We start from the raw sequence: 7,629 nt of genomic DNA, 5'->3' as shown, positions 1-7,629 counted from the left end.
CTGAATTCTACAAAATATTCCCGCTTCCACAGGCGTCGGCCCTCTCTCTGTCCTTGGAGCTTCCGGTGCTTTCCTAAGCTTGCCAAACGATTTCTACTGCACACATTTTTCCTCGTGTCTACCTTAAAATGAAAATAGAACTATGGACAGAGGCGTGTGAACTTGTAAAGTGATGAAGTAATCGACTGCTTTTTAACCCTCTTCTCTGAAGAATGCACTTTGGTATTTATAGAGTTTCCATTTGGTGAAAGGCGGCTTCTCTCTCGGTTGTATAGATGGGATAGCTTTAATTCCTGATTGATGCGCCAGATGATTGTTTATCCGATAAAGCTGAATGTACTTTGTGACCTTATCGGCTTGTCAACTTATTTGGATCCGGCTGTCATCAGCTTTCTATCCCATCGCTCTTAATATATATTTATATAGCAAGGTCGAAAATAAATACCTCACCCCCAAATTTAAAATGCGGCAATATCCTCATTGCCAAAAGAAATTAAAATAGCTCATACGATGGTCATAGAATGCTTGTAAAGAGAGTTTGAAAGAAAGCTAGCAAACCCCTAACTTCTAGAAATATTTCATGAGGTGATTATTTTAAGACTAAGTTGACTCTAGTGTATACGAAAGAAATAGAAGCATATCATTCATCAATAAAATCATACTTGGCAAAGAAACAACATGCGGTAACTCATTAAATTTATCTACTTGGAAAATGATTGTGGTAATTAAGAAGGATGTGGTGATAAAACTTAAAATTGAATGGGATAGCGCAAGATTTGAAATAAAGATAAGGAAGAGTACACCCCCAAATTTTGCGTTGTCACCCGCATTGTGTATTAATGCATCCATCCTTGCGGCGATCTTTGCTCCTGTGGATTGCGGTGATGGAATGAGATCATTTGCTTCTTCGCAATCCTGTGCCTTAATCCTTGTAAACAGACAAAGAGAGGGTCAAATGATTTTACAACAAGTTTTTTTTTTTTTTTTTGCATTGTCACCCGCATTGTGTATTAATGCATCCATCCTTGCAGCGATCTTTGCTCCTGTGGATTGCGGTGATGGAATGAGATCATTTTCTTCTTCGCAATCCTATGCCTTAATCCTTGTAAACAGACAAAGAGAGGGTCAAATGATTTTACAACAAGTTTTTTTATTTTTTATTTTATTTTTTTTAGAGAAAAATAAGTGAAATTCTGATAATAGTAAAATGACGAAGAGTTAAATGTTCAAGAGTTGAGTAAGGGATAGTCCGGGTTGTTCAACTTTGCAGAGACTATTTCTGGCTGGAAATCTCCTCCGCAATATGCCTTTATCCGTTGTCCATTAACTTTAAATGTTCAACTGTCATCCTCAGTGATCAGTTCCACCGCACCATGTGAAAATATTTCTTTGATGATGAATGGACGAAACCAGTGCGATTTTGATTTTCCTGGGAAGAGCCGCAATCTCGAATTGAAGAGTAAGTCCTTTTGCCCGACTCGGAGGTTTCTAGCACATATGCGTTTATCATGCCAACGCTTGGTACGCTCTTTATAAATCTCTGCATTCTCATTTGCGTTGACCCTCCATTCTTCTAGCTCGTCTAGCTGCAATTTTCACGCTTCCCCTGCTTTCTTCAAATCAAAATTCAGTTTCTTGACCACCCACAATGCTTTATACTCTAGCTCCAACGCGTAGGGGGACATACCTATTGGTGTTTTAAATGTGGTCCGGTATGCCCACAATGCATCATCAAGCTTCATTGCCCAATCCTTCCAGGAAGGTTTTACTACCTTCTCAAGTATCAATTTAATTTCATAATTGGACACTTCAGCCTGGCCATTTATTTGCGGATGGTATGCGGTGGCCACCTTGTGGAGCATATTGTACTTGCGCAGTAGCTCTTTTATATTGTGATTGACAAAGTGTGATCTTTCATCATTGATGATGGCACAGGGAGTGCCAAAACGAGTGAAAATATTTTTCTTGAGGAACTGGGAGACTACTGCCGCATCACTTGCGGCGCATGCAATTGCCTCTACCCACTTGGAAACGTAATCGACAGCCAATAAGATATAATGCTTGCCACGTGAAGGAGAGAATGGTCCCATGAAATCAATCCCCCAGACGTCAAATAATTCCAGCTCCAAGATGGTGTTCATTGGCATTACGTTCTTCCATGAAATGTTGCCAGTGCGTTGACACCGATCATATTTCATTGCGTAGTCAGCAGCATCATTAAATAATGAAGGTCAAAAGAATCCACTTTGCAAAACTTTGGCTGCAGTACGTTGTCCTCCAAAGTGTCCTCCATATGGCGAATCGTGGCATTATGACAATATGCGTTGTTGAGCAACATTTGGTACGCATAATCGAATGATTTGGTCTGTACCTCTTCTATACAGATTCGACTCATCCCAATAATAGTGTTTGCATTCATGCTTGAGCTTCCTCTGTTGATGGTAGGTGTAATCTTCAGGGAATTGTTCACAAACCAAATAATTAACGATGTCTGCATACCAGGGCAAAATAATTAACGATGTCTGCATACCAGGGAAATTTTTCTATGTGGAATAGCTGCTCGTACGGAAACACAACACTCACTTCAGACTCATTATGGTCAACCTCAGAATTCTCCAATCTGGACAAGTGATCCGCAACTTGATTCTCTGTCCCCTTCCGATCAATTATCTCGATATCAATTTCTTGAAGGAGGAGAACCCATCTGATCAGCCTCGGTGTTGCATCCTTCTTTTTCATTAAATATTTGATTGCCGAGTGATCAGTGTGAATGAGTACCTTTGTTCCTAGCAGATATGCCTTGAATTTCTCCAACGCAAAAATCATAGCCAGGAGTTTTTTTTCAATGGTGGTATAATTTATTTGAGCAGGGTTCAGAGTTTTACTCGCATATGCGATGGGGTGCAAAATAGTGTTCTTCTTTTGTGCTGATGCGGCTTCCATCGCATACCCGCTTGCATCGCACATGATTTCGAACGGCCATATCTAATCCGGCGCAATCAAGACTAGCGCGATAATCAGCGCATCTTTTAAAACTCGGAATGCGTTGAGGCAATTGTTGTCAAATTCAGACTTTCTATCCGCCTCTAACAACGCACTCAGTGGTCGTGCAATCTTAGAAAAGTCTTTAACAAATCGGCTATAGAATCCAGCATGCCCCAAGAAGCTTCGCACATCCTTCATGCTGGTTGGAGGTGGAAGTTTTTCAATTTCTTCAATCTTTGCTTTGTCCACCTTCAACCCTTTTCGGGAGACCTTGTGTCCCAACACTATACCCTCTTTCACCATGAAGTGACATTTTTCCCAATTGAGCACCAGGTTCGTCTCTTCACATCTTTTCAGAATTTTCTCCAAATTGGCCAGGCATACTTCATAAGTGTTCCCATAAACGAAGAAGTCATCCATAAATATCTCCACCGAGTCCTCGAGAAAATCTGAAAAGATCGCCATCATGCATCTTTGGAACGTTGTTGACTATAAAAATTAATTCCTTATTATGCATGCACTGTGATGATAGATAATGTGCTACAAGCTCATGTCCCTAGTAACGGCGCCATAAAGACATTTTTATGCGATACTACATTCTAATTATATGCGTTGTTAATGAGTTGCTTGCGTTGTTAATGAGTTGCTTGTAGTATGCAATGAAGTAGTACGTGTCACAAGTTTCCTTGCACTGAAACCAAGTATAATTCCAACACAAGTTTCTCAAAATGATTCGAGGTCGAACACAGGGATTTTTTTCGTTAATGCGTTACTTATATGATACATGCGACTGGTTTTTAATAATGAATAAAGAATGGTGGTTTATACAAGAATATAAATTGCGATGAAATAAAAATGCGTTAATAAAGTAAAATCCTAAACTAATATGATACAAGATACAAGATACATGATACATGATACTGAGGTTGAGAACTGACTGTGAAGTTGTACAAAGAATCGATGTATGCGGTGGCAAGTCTTTATAAATGAAGCAGAAAGAGAAAGAGAGTAAATAGTAAAAACATCGCAAATTTGTCAATTGCATTAAAGTTGCAACTAAGGTTCCACTTTTCCTTGGCGTACACCTCTCGGTGATCGGCCGCGTCCCCATATCTCTATGGTGAAACAGGATGAATGTGATGAACGCAAGGTTGTTTCCATCTCTGGAAATACTTCTTGCTTTAGTTAGCGCATTATTCCAACCTTCTCTTGATAGGCGGAATAACATCTTCACTTCTGCTCTCACAAGTGAAGATGTCGTCGAGCATGCTTTAGCTAAACTTAATTATTTCCTTAACACAATTTAACTCACTCGCTTAATTCTTATTATTTACCTAGGGGATTAAGAACACATCATGGAGAAAATGGATTATGAATGTATAGAAAAAGATAGAAAGATGATAATGGTGATGATGATAACATTTAATTCGGAAATTAAGCATTTGATACATGTTGTGAATGAAAGATTAGAGAAGATGAATACAGATGATGAAATAGAGATTAGAAACAAATATGGAAAGAGTGTCAACGTCTTGACACAGATCCCGAATAGAGATTGTGCTTGCCAGTGTGTGGAAGTGGTGGAGAGGAAAGCTTCCCTCTCAGGCTTGCTTTCCGGTAGAATTGACCTTCGCACAGAGCTTCAACTACGAGAATTGGAAGGATTCTCTGCTTGGAGACTCATCTCTCGGCCTTGTCTCGTGGTTCTCCCGAATCTATACTGTAAGTCGTTTCAAACCAGCCTCTCTCTCAGAATCAGTATATGCACGTCTCTATGTATATATGTATGTACTAGTATATGTATTTGTATATCTTTCAGCGAATTTGAAGAAGCTATTTATAAGCGAGGCTTGGCTCTTTGAATTTGTGGTCCCCACTGTATAGTTATGGTAGTTCCTGAAATGGCGGAATGGAAAATTTCTTCTGTTACGCAATCAACCCATCAGAAATGCACAACTGAAAGCTGTACACTTGTCAGAATCTTCCGCAAATGCATTGCTCTTCACATCTTCGATCAATTTCCACATGCGGTGTTGTTTTTTATTATCGCATGCGGTTGAAATTGCGTTGATCGCTAAAGCTCTTGATCGATTGTCGTATGCGTTGTTCATTTCGTCTTTGAGCCATGAACACATGCGGTGACTTATTTCCTACAAAACTGAAACTGAAACATTCTATTCTACCATTGCAATGGTGTTAGTGGGTGTATTGACGACATTTTATAATTTTCGCCTTTCTTAGCCAATTTCTATACTATCGATGCAACTTTTCTTTCTTTTAGCCGTAATATCTAAATAAAACAGTATAAATAACTTGTATTTCTACAAGTTATCAAACGTGCTCAGCGCATTGCAGAGGCCAAACGACATGTGGCGAAAAGCGAATGTCCCATATGGGCAGGTGAATGTGGTCTTGCCTTGGTCTTCAGAAGCTATCATTATTTGATTGTACCCGGCATATCCATCCAAGAAGCAGTAGAAATCATTCCTTGCTAATCTGTCTAGCATTTGATCAATGAATGGCAGAGGGAAGTGATCTTTCTTTGTGGCCGCATTCAATTTGCGGTAATCCATACATATGCGCCACTCAGTGATGGTTCTTTGCAGTATTAATTCATTGTTCTCATTGGGGACTACCATCATTCTGCCCTTCTTTGACACACATTGCACGGGGCTAACCCACGTGCTATCTGCAATGGGATAGATAATGCCTACATCTAGGCATTTGATAATCTTCTTCTTAACGACCTCCTTCATCACAGGGTTAAGTCTGCGTTGATTTTCAATTGTTGCTTTGTGGTCGTCCTCAAGACGAATGTGGTGCATGCAGTACGCGAGGCTAATTCCTCTGATGTCAACGAGCCTCCAACCAATTGCTCGTACATGTTTCTTGAGAATGCTCATCAATGCATTCTCTTGATCTACGTTGAGCGTAGAGGAAATTATCATTGGCAACTTCTCATTCCGCCCTAGAAATGTGTACTTCAAATGTGTTGGTAGGGTCTTCAGTTCAAGTGTTGGTGGTTCCACGAGGGAAGGTTGCATTGTTTTTCTTTCTTCTTTTGGCTCTTCTTCTTGCGTTACGATCATTTCTTCTTCTGGCCCTCAAGTCACACAGGGCTTGCCAAATATAGAGTCCTCCGATGGAGCAAGGAATAGTGAAGCTCCTAGGATCGCTCATCTTCAGTGGAATAATGATTTGGAACTTTGCGTTAATGCCACCGTGGCAAATTTCCCAGTGCCTCTTTTCTTAGTTACCATGTCCTTTAGAAACTTGGCATAGGCAGACATTTCCTCAATTGCTTCACTGAAAGGGATGTTAACATGTAATTGCTTTAACATAGATAAGAAGCATTGGTACTGTACCTCTTTGTTTTTCTTCTTTCTTAGCCTTTGAGGGAAAGGTGGTAACTGGACTTTCACGATTCCCGTTTCATTTGACTTTGAGGTCGACGCAACCTCAAGTTCCACTGCTTCATTTTCTCTTTCTTCTTCTTGCGTTACTGCAATCTCGGGCTCAGTTGCGATGGAAGTTGTTCTACTCTGATCCTTCTTTTCTCCCTCCACAGTCTTTCCACTGCGCAATGTCACAACCTGACATTGCTCCTTACCTGATCCCCCTACATTGCATGGAAGCTCGGTAGAACTTGGCAATGCCCCTTGCGGTTGACACTTCAGCTCATTCGTAATCTGGCCCATTTGCAGTTCAAGGTTGCGGATGGACGTAGCCTAACTTTGAAGCACTGTCTCCTTTTTCTTTATATGTTGCTTCAATAGGCTCTCTAGAGAAGAAGATTGTGTTGGTTGTTGCGAGTTACTTGCTTGGTTGCTCTGCTGACCGTTGTTGCGTTGGAAAAATCCTGGTGACCCTTCTTTTTGCGCCATAGATTGAAAATTTTGTTGTTGATTCTTCCAAACAAAATTAGGGTGGTTTCTCCACCTGGGGTTGTAAGTGTTTGAAAAGGGATTATTCTTTACAAAATATACAGACTGTGGATTTTGCAGGCAATCTTCCATCGCATGCCCATCGCCGCAAGTCGCACAACTTGCGGTGTTTTGACTTATTGCATTAATTTGCCCACCTTGCAGTGTTAGGCTGCTGATCGCCATTCCTTGAATCAAATTCATCATTGCGGTCATTTGGTTTTGTAACAAAACAATGGCATCGTTATTTGCGTCGGAATCTTTGAGTCTTAATCTCTGGTCACTCTTCCTCCAGTCTTTATGGTTCTTGGAGACTCGGTCCAGAATATTCTTCGCCTCCTCATAAGTTTTGTCAAGCAGACCACCAATGGCTACCGCATTGGCAGCGGCTTGCGAAGCAGGATTCAAACCGTGATAGAAAATTTCCATTTGAAGGCAATCTGGTAGCTCATTATGCGGACAATCTCGGACCAACCTTTTAAACCTCGCCCAGGCATCACTGAGCGATTCGTCCATATCTTGTTCAAAATTAGTAATAAGCTTTCTTCATCTTACGTTCTCGGTAGGTGGAAAATATTTCTTCATAAATTTCGCTATGATCTGTTCCATGACTGTCTCTTATACACATCTAGATGTGTATAAGCTAATGGGTCTATTGCGATCGTTTGCTAGCAGAATCGGATTCGCCATGACATTATTATCATTTGGTGCTCCTCCTCCA

The sequence above is a fragment of the Benincasa hispida genome, chromosome 1 (genome assembly GCF_009727055.1).
Source record: "Benincasa hispida cultivar B227 chromosome 1, ASM972705v1, whole genome shotgun sequence".
Lineage (NCBI taxonomy): Eukaryota > Viridiplantae > Streptophyta > Magnoliopsida > Cucurbitales > Cucurbitaceae > Benincasa > Benincasa hispida.
The sequence above is the reverse complement of the archived record's forward strand: the minus strand, read 5'-3'. Positions refer to the sequence as shown.